This window comes from Sus scrofa, chromosome 1 (assembly GCF_054392235.1).
Source record: "Sus scrofa isolate SSC_HxYL_T2T_F1_AM1 chromosome 1, Sscrofa_HxYL_maternal_Yorkshire_Landrace_v2.0, whole genome shotgun sequence".
NCBI lineage: Eukaryota > Metazoa > Chordata > Mammalia > Artiodactyla > Suidae > Sus > Sus scrofa.
Window position 1 is genome coordinate 32,048,269 of NC_139383.1, and position 15,115 is coordinate 32,063,383.

A 15,115-nucleotide genomic window follows, 5' to 3' on the forward strand; every position below is an offset into this window, starting at 1 on the left:
TGAGGGTTTCAATCTGTTCCTTTGTTTTGGACATATTCCTCTGTTGCCTCACTTTGCCTAATTTGCTGTTTTTATTTCCATACATCTGGTAGGTAGGTTATGTTTCCCGGCCTGGTGGAAGTAGCCTTTTGTAGGAGGTGCCCTGTGCATCCTAGTAGCACAGTCCTCTCTGGTTACCAGAGCTATATACTCTAGCGGTGCCTCCTATTTGGGTTGCAGGGTCCTTCTGCTGTGGTGAGCTGGCTACTGTGGGTGGTCTGGCGGGCAGAGCTGGCCCCCAGTCCATTTGGTTGACAGCCATCATGGCGGTGTGGGGCCACATACTGGGCCCTCTGGTGGACGGGGCCAGGTTCCAGGGCAGCTGTGGGTCTTAAGGCAGTAGGCTTGCCTACAGGTTAGATTGTGTCTCCCTCCAGCTGTCGTTTGGCCTGAAGCACCCTGAAAGGTCTAGGCTTGGTCTCTGTACTAACAAGCTAGAAGGAGGATTCCAAACTGGTGCTTACCAGCCCAAGTGTCCACATGGTAGAACAAGCTCCCCAAATGGTTGTCACCAGGGTCTATGGCCCCGGGGTGAGCTCCAGTTGCGCCCCCACCCCCCCGCCCCCTGCCCCGCCACCTCTTTAAGAGGCTCTCCAAGATTATCAGGTGGGTCTGACCCAGGCTTCTTTGAAATTACTGCTTCTGCCCTGGTTCCACAGTATGTGAGATTTTGCACGTGCCCTTTAAGAGTGGTGTCTCTATTTTCCGCAGCCCTCTGACTTTCCTGAAATTAAGTCCTGCTGACCTTCAAAGCCAAATATTCTGAATGTTTACCTTTCTTGTGCAGGATCTCGGGGTGGGGAGCCTGATATGGGGTTCAGACTACTCGCTCCTTGAGGAAAACCCTGCAATTGTAATTATGGATTGCCCACTTGGAAATACAGGTCCTGACTGTACCACATCTCTGCCCTTTCTACCCACCTCATTGTAATTACTTCTTTATATCTTTAGTTGTAGAAGACCTTTTCTGTTAGTCTTCCAGTTTTTCTCATCAATAGTTGCTCTATAAATAGGTGCCGTTTTGGTGTGCCCAAGGGAGGAGGTGAGCTCAGGGCCTTCCCACCCTGCCATCTTGGCCACTCCTCTGTTTGCTGATCATATAGTATTTGGCTGGAATATCCTTCAATAAATGACACTTTATACCTACATCTATTAATAGATGAATGATCTCAAGTGAAAAAATTCATCCTTTCTGATATTTTCTGTGGAAATATTTATTTACTTATTTATGATTTTTATTTTTTACATTATAGTTGGTTTACAGTGTTCTGTCCATTTTCTACTGTACAGCAAAGTGACCCAGTCACACATACATATTTACATTCTTTTTCTCACATTATCCTCCAACATGCTCCATCACAAGTGACTAGATATAATTCCCAGTGCTATACAGCAGGATTCCATTGCTTCTGATTTTTTTTTTAAATGTAGGTTTTATTTAGAGTTTGAACCACAATCTAAGAAACTGATATCCTGGGGCTCTGTTTTGATTCACTGCAGACTGATCTCTCTGGGTTGCTGTTAGTATTACGAAATTAATCTTTTTAGAAAGACACAATAAGAAGCAGCCATATGAAATCTATGTCTGTTTGCAGTGGAGATATTATTGAAGTCATCGTGTGCCATATCTTTAAGTACTCCCTACATGCAGTCCTCTTCTTTCAGAACTGAGTGCTATAAAATATTCAACTTGAGAAACTGAATTTTCTTCTTTTTGAACAATAAGTACTATGCAACTGACTTTTCTTCTGTGCCATTTTCTCTAGGAAGCTCAAAGCTAAATTTATGTTCCAACTGCAGTCAATTATTTTGGACAGTATTACTTGAATGTGTGTGTTTGGACAGTATTACTTGAGTGCGTGTGTGTTTTCATTTCACTTTCATTTTATCTGATCTTGATTTTTAATCTTACTTTAACACATTTTAATTTTAATATATTTTTGATTATTAGATTTTACATGTTGCCTAAAAGCACCCTCAAATTCATCATTGTCTCAAAGCATGGGAAAAATAAATAAGCTATTAAATAGCCAAATTTAAAGTGTTTTGATATACCATGTTTTTTTTTTTTTCTTTAAATGCCAGAGGTTGATTTATTTGTATTTGTTGAAAAAGTGGCCCTAAATAGTTTGTGAGAGTCAGTGGCAAACAGAGACCGGGAAACAGCGAGAAAGCCCTAAGAATATAAAAGTACAACTTTAGTTAAGGATAGGTAGTTTCTCAGACATCCCATTGTGGCTAAGTGGTAACAAACGCAACTAGCATCCGTGAGGACTTGGGTTCTATCCCTGGCCTCTCTCAGCGGCTTAAGGAGCCGGTGCTGCCGTGAGCTGTGGTGTAGGTTACAGATTCGGCTCGGATCTGGCGTTGCTGTGGCTGTGACATAGGCCAGCAGGTGCAGCTCCAATTTGATCCCTAGTCAGGGAACTTCCGTATGCTGTCTGTATGCAGCTCTAAAAATAAATAAATAAATAAATAAAAATAAATAAATAAAAGGGGGGAGGGGATAGGCAGCTTCTCAATTGGGTGCATCCTGTTACTGCTTTTTTCTCTGATTTAGGAACATCCTTTGCTTTCCATTCCCAATGAGGTCTACCTTCTGAGTATGGTACTTCCAGAGTTTCAAAATTTTTGCCAACAATGCTCTTGGAAGCAAGGCTATAGGCAGTATTTATTATGTAATGTCCATAGATATGGTTGCCAAATTCTATTTCAAGTGAACTTCCAAGAAGACCTGTGCTGTTGGGAGGAGCTTCTACTGTTTTCAGGGCTTTCAGACAATTGTATGAAAGTGTAAGGTTTGATGCTTTCTTTTCTGTATTAACAAAAAGAAGTCACACCCTCATAAAATGTAGGTAGTTTTAGTGTTAGTTGAATGCATATTGATGTTGTAAGCATATTTAAGCTAATCCTCCAGGAGAAGGCTTAGAGAAAATTATGATTAAAATATTTAGAGGAGGAGTTCCTGTCATGGCTCAGTGGTTAATGAATCCAACTAGGAACCATGGGGTTGCGGGTTTGATCCCTGGCCTTGCTCAGTGAGTTAAGGATCTGGCATTGCCATGAGCTGTGGTGTAGGTCGCAGACGCGGCTCGGATGTGGCGTTGCTGTGGCTGTGGTGAAGGCTGGCAGCTGCAGCTCCGATTTGACTCCTAGCCTGGGAACCTCCATATGCCTTGGAAAGCAGCCCTAGAAAAGGAAAAAAGACAAAAAATAAATAAATAAAATAAAATAAAATAAAATATTTAGAGGACAATGGTCCTGAACATATCCAAAACTGCAATGGTAAAAGCAAGTTGACCAAAAAAAAAAGAGCAAGTTGACAAAAAATGACCTCTTTACTCATTACAACCTGAGGCATCACCTCTCACCCATTCATTCATTCAACAAATATTTATTGAGAAGGTCCTTTGTATCAGCCAACTTCTACTTTATTTCTAGTGTGAAAACAATGGATAGATACAAACCAATATCTTATAAATCCAAATTCCCAAAGAAAGTGTTAATAACCAGTGGTTTTCTATAAAACAGACATAATTTCATAAAAGTTGTATATCCAGACATGAATATCTCTAATGAGACTGAGAATGACTAGGGTCATTTATCATTTCAGTTAGACAACTCAATTATCTGTTGAATGATTTGTAAATTTCCTCATAATTTTTATTTTTCTTCCTTATGATAGACCAACATAAAGTTTTTATCATTAAAAATTGATATGTGCCTATTGTAAAATATTGAAAATATTGAGAAAAGAAAATGAACATTACCCACAATCTACCTCCCATACATAGATACTGCTTATATTCTGCTATGTTTCTGTCTAATATTTTATGTATCTACATATGTTATTCATGAAAAAATTTTGCTTATCGAGAACAATTTTATATCTTTCTTTATTCTCTTAGAATTATTTCCTGAACATTTCCTATAGTAGTAATGATTTTTAATTAAAGCGCTATCAATAGTCTATCGCATTATCATATCATAATTAATTTGAGTCATGAATATTTAGATTGCTTCACTCTTCACTACTGTCAAATTACTGTGTTAGACTTTAAAGGTTATCCACTCTACAGGCTCTCATACAATTGCCAAGATAAAACTAATATCAAATGAGAGTATTTCACCAGCTTAAAAGAGAGGCAGCTCTTATAGGAATTGCAAAGGGAAATGGTGAGCATTATGCAGCTAGCTCTTGCAAACGTTCAACTGCAAGAGGAGTTTGGAGTTCTGTTGCATAACTCTTCCCCATGGTAATCTATGAAGCATGATATGAATATTAGGATTCTATGTGTCATAATAGGATTGAAGATAGTGCGATATTGTGAAAAGTTCATAGATTCTGGAATCAGAAAAGTCCGGCTTTGAATCTTGAGTATTAGACCTTGAAGAGCATCTACAAAATGGGGACAATAATAAACTTTGAGTGATTCTTGTGAAGAATATATTCACTAATGTATGTATATATCCAATACAGTGTCTTTTATAACAACAGCTCAATAAAGTGGTGGCTACTATTATTTTTTAATGTGTATGTATATGTATATATCTATATCTCTTTAACTTCACACTATTGGGCAAGGCAGTGTCTTTTATCTGACTCGAGTGACCCCGTACAGATATTCTAGAGGACAGTGACTTGCAAAAATTCCTTCTCATGTAAGTAGAAAGAACTCTTCAAAACAAAAATTTCTCCATTAGTTGTGAAATAGATGTCTTAACAGAAACTGTTAGCAGAGTGGCTGATCAGTAACAAAAATTGATCTATTTATCATTAAGGACGACAATTGGAAGTTAAAAACCTCCACCCCGGGAATGGATTTTCTATCCTCTAGTGTCATACAAACTCCTCAGAGGTTGTATTTTATCTTTTTCATTAAAATAACTCTCAAAGATAACTGGGAGTTTAGGGTTAGTAGATGCAAGCTACTGCATTTAGAATGGATAAGCAATGAGGTCCTACTGTATAGGTCCAATCACTTGGGATAGAACATGATGGAAGATAATATGAGAAAAAGAATATATATATATATTCTTTTTCACTGGGTCACTTTACTGTACAGCAGAAATTGATAGAAGATTGGAAATCAACTATACTTTAATAATTTTTTTTTCTTTTTGGGGCCACACTTGAGGCATATGTAAGTTCCCAGGCTAGGGGTCGAATCAGAGCTGAAGTTGCTGGTCTATGTAACAGCCACAGCAACAGTAGATCAGAGATGCATCTGCAACCTACACCACAGCTCATGGCAAGGCTGGATCCTTAACCCAGTGAGCAAGGCTGGGAATTGAACCTGTGTCCTCATGGATATTAGTTGGGTTCATTACTGCTGAGCCACAGTGTGAACCTCAATAAAAAATTTTGTTAATAAAAATAAATAAATAAAAGATAAATTAATGTTTATCAACTAGAAAGTAGGGCTTGGAGCTCCTTCTCTTAATCAATGTCAGTTGGAAGAAGGAAGAGCATTAGAACATAGCCTCAGAATGCCCTCATGACCACAGCAGGGCTACCTGGTCATCCTGGACACCTTTAAACCCCCTATCCTGGTGCCATCATGCAAGCTGGGAGCCATGGATATGTAGATATGGACATCTGGTTACTGCTGTGGCACAGGTTCGATCCCTGGCCAGGGAACTTCTGCATGCTATGGGTGTGGCCCCCCAAAAATAAAATAAAATTTTAAAACTAAATAAATCAGCCAAAAAAGACACCAGCCTCTTCATCTAAGAGCCACTCCCACTGTGGCTCAGCAGGTTAAGAACCCCACATAATGTCCTTGAGGATGCGGCTCCGATCCCTGACTTCCCTCAGTGGGTTAAGCATGCGGTGTTGCTGCAAGCTGCGGCATAACTGGCAGATGCAGCTCAGATCCAGTATTGCCATGGCTTTGGTGTAAGCTGGCAGCTGCAGCTCCATTTCGACCCCAGCCTGGGAACTTCCATATGCCGAGGGTGTGGCCCTAAATAAATAAAGCTCCCTCGTAGGAAAAGGTAACAGTACCTCCTTGAGTGGAGGAGAAGCAAGTTCAATCCAGGAAAACATCTCGTGTGCACATTTCACTAACTTGAATCCCATGATAGGCTCCTTTGAAGTACCATCTCAGAGTGGGCACCCTATTGGAACAGGCAGCACATTTCCTGAAAATCAATTTCCCAAGAGGGGCTTCAGCTTTCTTACCAAGTTTGAGGGTTGTGTGGATGTCTAGAGTCGGCTAAATAAAATATTACCTGCCATGAGTGCTCACAGTCACACGGACCGTGGGCTGTGTGCAACGTCCCTGTGGAGAGAGAAAACTAGGCCAGCCCTTTGTGGGTAACGGAGGCCATGAATAATGCACAGAGCATGCAGCTTCTTTTCATGCAGTTCTTACTGTGCTACTATTTGTGACCATTTTAGAACGTAGAAAATGCAGGGAAAGCAGGAGGGGGCAAACTTTAAAATATGTGTCAAGCAAAAAGAACCACCACCTAGACGTTGCTTTCTCCTATTGTGTCATGTATGGTTACCGGAGAGAGAATGAATAGAATGATTTCTCTGTCGATGGGGGTAATAAGCTTAGCTCACACTGAGAGAGCTTGCTTGCTGTTAAAGTTGTGTTAAGTATTCTACATTATCATCTTATTAAACCCCATGAATTTCCAGTTAATACAGCATCTTTTAAGAAAATTAAATGTGGAACAAAGTCAAGAAAACATGAACAAGTGCTCCAGGTACTTGAAGTCAACAGGCAAAGCCAGAAATCCTGGTTTGTCCTCGAGGTTATTAGCGTCAGCTTCTATGAGGTCGTTTGCCAGACAAGTTTATTGGACAGTTATAGCTGGGTGAGCCACCAAGTGGAACGACTTAGGGAAGCACAAAGTAGTCCTCTTGGGAAAGAAAAGCAAACACGTTTGGAACATCTAGTGCTATTTGTAATTTTCCCCTGTGACGCTGAGGACAGAGGCGTCAGCATTCCCATCAGAATGGAGGGGACCAGATGTCCATCAGGCAACATTTGGAAATCCTCCGCTGTTTGCCTAGTCCATCATATAAAGCACCTTGTAGAAGGTGGGTTCCCTGTCTCAAAGGAGTTTACAATCTATTATAAGGAAAGGAAAATAAACTCCCACTTTTTTTTTTTTTTAAATAAAGTTGTATGTGAACTGTAAAAGTAGCCTGAGCCTTCTAGATTGGCGGGAAGGAATCAAGTGATGAAAAACAAAAGCAGTGGGGGTCAAGGAGCCAGGTGGAGGCCCCAGATTTGGGGGGTGGGTCTCAGGGTCAGGGGATGCTTAGGCATGAAGAGGGGAGTCGTGGAAAGCATCCAAGACCACCTCTGGGCTGGAGAACACAAGGGAAGAAGGGGAAAATTACGTCCTTGGTTATGGGTCTCATCCAGGTCACGTCAGGCTTTCCCGGATCTGTGTCTGAGGTGCGACATCTTCTCTCTGCACCACGGACCTCCCAGGACCCCTCTTCCCCCTCCTGAATGTAAGCAGCCTGACTACAGCTCCTTCAACATCAGAGCCCGGGAGAGGCACCAGTGAAGGGTGCCTGGCCTCCCAGAGCCCAGTGTTCTCTTTCACTCTCATCTCTGACCCTTGCTGGAGGTCTGAGTGTGCTCAGCACACTGCCGTGCCCCCTGTCCTCTCAGGAGTCAGCCAGTCCCTCTTTTCGGTAGCCTAGCGTAACTTCATTAAGCAAGCGCTTGGTTCCAGCCGTGCCCAAGAAGAGCTCCAGCCTGTTCATAACAATGTGATAACAATAGGAGAACATGATTCGTTAGATCCCATATTCCAGGCAGTGAGTTTAACCATGCTCAGCTAGGATCATGGCATCAGGGGCAGGCGAGAGTCTGTCACGTGGCCACGTCTCTGTGGACACATGCTGCTGATGCTAATGGTCTTTTAGTCCCTTGGTGGCCGCTGCCCCGGACCCCTCTGCTTTTAGGCAGCAAGATCCACAAAGCTCTCTCCTACTGCACCACCCCAAGGAATCTTCGGGTCCACGGATCCACTCAGCCACATCTTCTCTAGAAGTGGGAGAAAACCCAAACCTCCCCCATGGTAGCCCTCTTTCTTCTCAGTGCCTCTTGGTGCAAACATTAATGTGTGAATTTCTCCTGATTTTGTTCTTGACATTCGAAGATAAGATTTTCGGACTTCTGAAAATGAAATAATCACATTTCTTGGGACCTTCAAATACTGGGACCTTCAAATACTGGCTCTTGAAATTGAAAATTATGTTTTGAAGATTACCATCTCTCTTTGGGGAGTTCCTGTCATGGCTCAAGGGTTAAGGAACCCAACTAGGAACCATGAGGTTGCGGGCTCGATCCCTGGCCTCTCTTGGTGGGTTAAGGATCCAGTGTTGCCATGAACTGTGGTATAGGTCACAGATGTGGCTCGGATCAACATCACTGTGGTTGTGGTGTAGGCCAGCAGCTGTGGCTCCAATTAGACCCCTAGCCTATATGCCATGAGCGTGACCCTAAAAATCAAAAAATAAAAAATAAAAAAAATCAACATCTCCCTTACCCAGAAGTTCACAAGAATCTCTGTAGAGATCCCAAAGTCAGCCATTCGACTCCTCTCTTACCTTTCCTGTCTTGAGAGTAGTCATGTTCAAAGCCATCTTTGCTGCCACAACAAGGGGAGAAGGGCCACGGACCCTGAGAAATGCTGGCACTGGTTGAGGGCTAACCTGCAGTTCACCACTTCCACTTACCATCCTGGCACACAATGAGGAAGCAAAACATAGAATTCAAAACTTGTTTGCTTTTTTTTTTTTAAAGCAGAATAATGAGGATAATAGAAATATTGAGGACAGGCTTAGAGAGAGTGGGTCAAAGATAATTTATTACAGATGAAGTGAGGGCAGATGGTACACTCCTTTTTCTCACTCTCTATATTTAGTCTTGTTTAATCATTAAAGTCATTATCTTTTCATAAAGAGGATTTAGGTCAGAGTTCCTAGTTGTAAGCAAAGAAAGCATACTCTGGCCAATTAGGCTGAGAAAGGAATTTATTAAAAGGATCCCAGGCAGCTTCAGAGAAATGCAGAGAGGGCTGGAAAGCCACTCAAGGCTGTTTCTGGGAACAAGACCTCAAACATGCCCACAGAGGGGGCCTGACAAGGGGGTCCTCACGGTGACTGCTGCCACAGAGCACCAGATGCTACTGTTTGTCCTGATGCCGTCGAGTGGACTTTATCACATCTGCAAACGCCATAGTCACCCATGACGCATCTGCACCGGGAACCACGCAGAAGCCTCACAATCCTGCTGCCACCGAGGTCATCATAAGAGGTATCATGCAGAACTGCCTTCCCCCAGGGCTCACTGCCAGTTCAGCCTGATTGGAGGGACCCAAGAAATATGACAATGCACTTTTGCAAGGGGGATGCTAGGAGTGGGGAGATGTGGGAATCAATTTGCCTGGTCTCAGTATCTACCCTTGTGAGGCTACATAGTTCCTAAACATAATGAGACTATTCAAGAGATGCTGGATTAAAAAACTCAATATATGAAGACTATAAGAGAGACTTTCTATACCCTTAGAAAAGGATAGAAATAACACACTGTGGAGAGATTACCAGGATACATGGTTAGGTACAAAAGCAAGGGAGTACAAAAGTCAATAACAGACCACTCTTTGTGTAGGAAAGGAAGAAATTTTTCTTTTAAGTGCACTGGCAAAAATAAACATAGGAGATTAAAAGGGACATCATTACAAATGGAGCTCCCTTGTGGTGAATCGGGTTAAGGATCCCCCGTGGTCACTGCAGCAGTCCGGGTTGCTACTGTGGTGCAGGTTCAGTCCCTGGCCTGAGAATTTCCACACGTCATGAATGTGGCAAAAAAAAAAAAAAAAAAGACCTATAGTGGTCATGGGTGAGCAAGTTTCACAACAGGTCACTAGCCATCTCCAAGAAAAATTCCCTGCAAGGAGAAACACCGGGGCATGGCTCAAGTAAGGCCAAGGCCATCTACCAGGAAAAGAAGTATCCCATGAAAAACATACTATCAAAAAATACCCAAGTCCCAAGGCATAAGTTATGTAGAAATTTTTTCTTTGTTCTCAGGAAAACTCCAAAAATGAGATCTCAGTCATCTAAATGTTCTAAAGTTACCCCCTCCCTTCCCCTTTTAGGAACCCTAGCCAATTTTATGCTTTAAAAAAAATTATGATCTTTCTTTAGGGGCATGGATCAATTTTACTGAAGACAACCTAGAATTACAATGGCCTTATGAAGAATGTTCCAGTTAGACAAGATTGGTTATTTAAAAGGGCATTTGAAAGCAAGTACTCCCAAGTCAGACAGAATGGGATACCTATTTTAACTGGCATGGAGAAAACTCCAAAGGGTTTCAAAATTCCAAAATAACTTTATTGAAAGATTCATGGTAAAAGGCTCAGGAAAAATTAGAGATCCAAGAATTATCTGAAACACAAAACTGTAACATTCACAAAACACCTACTGCTTCAACATCTTTACATGACTATTCATTCTACTAATATTCTGCCTGAATTGTCTTTCCATTTTGAAGAGATGATACAATCTCTTAAAAAGCCCCCCAAGTTAGTGGCCTTACAGACATCCTCATGTTCATCCTGGAAGAAGTTCCCCATTTGGGCCCCAATAGGGTTGATGGGATGCTGGGGTTCTCCCATAACTGCTACCAGTTATTCCCTTAAACAGCCAAGGGAAATCTAAAATAAAAATTAATGGAAAACCTTGACAAATTCCGAGGCATGTGGAAGTTCCCAGGGCAGGGATTGAACCCATGCCACAGCAGTGACCTGTGCTGCCGCAGTGACACCACCAGATTCTTAACCTGCTGCGCCACAAGGGAATTTCCAGAAACACAGTTTGGATCAAATTGTTCTTTACAAACTGGTGAGTTTTGCTTTATTGTACTTGTCTCGTGGCTCAAACGCTAAAACAAAAATTCAAAGATCTCTGCATCTCTGCGTGCATGTTTATGTATGTCTATGTATGTATGTGATATTTGTGATATTTTTCTACCTGCAGAGGGTATTGCCAACATTAATTTGTAAGAGAGTTCTATTTAATTGGCTTACAGAAAAATAAGCGCCTACATGAATTAAGTATTTCTGGACTCTCAGGAATATGAAACTCAACCAAATTTCATGCAATGAAATTGTTCCTTTGATATGCACCTTATCTATCTAGCGCCAGGATCCTGTTTTTCTCCACCCTGAATCCTTTCAGGATGCACCTTCAAGGGTGGCTGCAGTGACTGATGGCTTGAGGGCCTCAACATCCTCTGTTTTCTATAAAGCAAGTTTTGAGTTCCCGTCGTGGCTCAGTGGTTAACAAACCTGACTAGTATCCATGAGGATGCGGGTTTGATCCCTGGCCTCATTCAGTGGGTTAAGGATCTGGCATTGCCATGAGCTGTGGTGTAGGTCACAGATGTGGCTTGGATCTGGCATTGCTGTGGCTGTGATGGAGGTTTAGACCCCTAGCCTGGGAACCTCCATGTGCTGCAGATGTGGCCCTAAAAAGACAAAAGACAAAATATATGTATATACATATATGTATATATAAACACATAGCAAGCTGACATTTTCTGTCTACATTAATAAATAAAACCTAGTTTTAGTTTTTTGATTTAATTTTAAAATCATATCTTTAAGAGTCATCAGTATTAAATATAAGACTTTATTCTACCTAGGTTTACTAAGATAAGCTTGTGTTATCTCTGTCACAGAATTAGTCAGCAAGAAAAGATAACTTAAGGGAATTCTCTTTGGGGCTCAGCAGAAACAAATCAGACTAGGAACCATGAGGTTGTAGGTTCGATCCCTGGCCTCGCTCAGCAGGTTAAGGATCTGGCATTGCTGTGGCTGTGGTGTAGGCTGGCAGCTATACCTCCAGCTCACCCCCTAGCCTGGGAACCTCCATATGCCATGGGTGTAGCCCTAAATAGACAAAAAAAAAAAAAAATATATATATATATATATATATATATATAACTTAAGAACACAGTTAGCTGTTCAATGTCCAATGAAAATTTTATGAGTAATCTAAACATAATTGTTAATAATAAGTAAATTAAATTGATATAAGTAAGATATTAGTTTATAAATAAAATTTTCAACAATAATTGTGCTTTATGGTTTATGCACTTAAAAATAATTTCCAAAATTTTTTGGTTACTTGAAACCTTAAAGTCATATGGAGATAACTTGATTGATGAGTATGCATTAAATAATATCTAGATCATGTCCAAATAATATAAAAAACTGAAAAGACTAAATACCACACGTGAGTTTGTCTACTTTTGACTTCCTTTTACAGGGGAACTAAACTATTTTGTTCTGTTAATAAGCACATTTTGTGCCACATTGAAAACTGTACTGTGAGGAAGAACATAATTTTGTAAGCAGTTTGGGTAGGAGGTCCCAGAGGAAAAGGACTAGATAAAGCTTTTTGACACAAGAGAAGGCATCTTAGGCCTAAGCCATTTAGTGATGTACACCTGGCCATAATGCTTGCTCTTGAACAGGTCTCAGTGATAACAATCTTAAGGGAATCCCCAAACAAATGACTGTTAGGCAAGAGAAGTAACAATAGCAAAGACAATGCATCAGTTGTAAAGATTCTGTTGGAATGACAAAGATTAGTCCAAGGCATTTTCTTGAGCTGTTTTGCAGAATTTTACACCACCCTCCCCAAGAGCTCAGTCAACAGATCTCCTGAAACCTACAGGATGACAATGAACTTCATTCTGAACCTTATGACCTTAATCAACCAAAGCTTGGACTCCATTGATCAACCTTTGCCCAAATCTATGCTGAATTCTCCTTTGCTCAAGCCCCTTCATGAATATGCATGCATCCTTAGCTTAAAACTTCCACAGTTTTGTGGTTTGGAGATGCACTGCTTTGGGAAAGATCCCCAGCATTCTTCTTGCTTGCTATAAGCAATAAACCCTTATCATTACCTCCCCTCTTTTTTTTCACTTGCAGCATGCAGCAGGTCCTGGGCTAGTGATCAAACACCACAGCAGCAGCAATGCCAGATCCTTAACCCACTGCATCACAAGGGAACTCCCCTTTCCCCAATCTTTGGCTTGGTTGTGTCTTTTGGCTCCACATCCACCAAAAGGTGAACCCAATTTTCAGGTAACATTTCTAGGGGTTACGAAATATTCTCTGACCTGGAAAAATGATGACATTATTCGAGTATCTTAGGTCATTCCACAGAGGATAATCCAATCTCCACATGACTGCTGGATTTGCCACAACACTGCTGATCCTATAGTCTCAGTTTCAGTGGAACAAACTCAGCCTCTTCTCAATCTTGTCAGACTCCCTAACCCTAGGGGTCCATTTCTCTGCCTCTGGTTACCAACCCCAAACCTGGGAACTCTGCATCCCAGGCCCTGTACAAAGAAAGGGACACAAGGCAAGGGTAACCAAAATAAAGCCACCTGTGTGAGCTACCTGACCTTATACTTTACTGGCTTCCGTGGCTGTCAATTTTCCTTCCAGTCTTGAGCCACAGACTCAGATGGGAATTACCAGGAGGCATTCATGATTCTAATTCATTCTCTTTGTCACATCCCTATTTCCCTGGCTAGGAGTAAGTGAAAATTAGGCTATGATTGGGAATCTCTTCTTAGCTCTTAAAGACACTGGACAATCTGCTGCTAAAGCAATAGCTGCCCAACAAAAATCCCTAGACTGCCTGGCCAAGATTGGTTTAGATGCTAGACTAGCAGAGCAAGGCGGTTATTTGTTCTACGGTCAACACCACTTGCTATACTTGGATTGATACTTCTGGGAAAGTTGAGACTCTGCTACATAAGACCACTGAACAAACCAGCTGGTTTAAGAATGTGACTCCTCAGTCCTGGGCATCTATCCAGGGAAAACCATGACTCGAAAAGGTATATGTAATCCAATGTTCATTGCAGCACTATATACAGTAGCCAAGACATGGAAACAACCTAAATGTCCATCGACAGAGAAGTGGGTAAAGAAGATGTAGTACATATACACAGTGGAATATTACTCAGCCGTTAAAAGGAAAGAAATAATGGCATTTGCAGCAACATGGATGGACCTAGAAATTATCATGATCAGTAAAGTTAGACAGTGAGAACAACATAATACGCTGTCACTTATATGTGGAATCTAAAAAAAGGACACAATGAACTTCAGTATTGGTGAATGATACAGACTCGCAGACTTTGGAAAACATGGTTTCCAAATGAAACAGGTTGGGGGTGGGGGATGGGCTGGGGGTTTGGGTCGGAAGTGCATAACATCAGGTTGTGATGATCATTGTACAACTATAAATGTAATAAAATTCATTGAGTAATTTTTTTAAATAAATAAATAAAAAGAAAGAAAGTTACTCCTTAAGTGGGATTTTTCTTTGACTTTTTGATTCCAGTTGATCAGGGTCTTGGAAACCATGGCTCTGAGGTGTACTCCAGACAATGGGAATTATTCTGCTTATAATTATCATAATAGTCTCCATGGTATGCAGCATTAAGGGTATTGTTTGTATGCTTATCTGAAAACTCAACTGACCATGAAAACTGAACTATTCACCCTAGATGAGTAGGACTGAGACTCATCATTTCTCATTCCTTTTGTTGTTCAAATGAACTTGTCATTTTCACCCTTCATGGTGAGGCAGGAAATAGATAGGTTCCTGTTCATACTTTGAGGTAGAAATAACAACAGGAACAGGTAAGTAGCTGGGCTTTGTCTCCTGGGGCCATTAAAAAATAATGGTAATAGCAGGGGCAGAGAGGGGCTAAGCCCTACATAGGCAAAAGAACAAGAGGGCACAGATTTCTCATCTTTGGGGTCAGGGATACCCCCAGCTACACAAGTGCAGAAAGATTCCTTGGGCTCGAAAATGTGGGGGCACTACCCCATGATAGATGTTGTCAATCTTCTTATAACCCCCCCCCCCCCCCTGCCACACACACACACTGGAATCTGTCTTGGCTAAAAATGTGCAGGCATATTGGGAGGGAGGGTCCTGGGTTGGATTAGGTGAGAAAAACAAAGCAAGATAATTGGCCAGAGGAAAACAAAGAAC

General features: G+C 41.4%; 1 long non-coding RNA gene across 1 annotated transcript in view; it reads right to left on the reverse strand.

Moving 5' to 3' along the window:
- Window positions 1–3,448: 3,448 nt before the first annotated feature.
- LOC106508846 (uncharacterized) overlaps window positions 3,449–15,115 on the reverse strand; it is a 148,960-nt gene continuing 137,293 nt past the window's right edge. Inside the window, exons 8-9 of the long non-coding RNA XR_001305923.3 lie at window positions 8,624–8,756; window positions 3,449–8,515 (exon numbers count right to left, since the gene is read on the reverse strand). This is a non-coding gene — a long non-coding RNA (uncharacterized LOC106508846). The remainder of the gene's footprint in view (window positions 8,516–8,623; window positions 8,757–15,115) is intronic.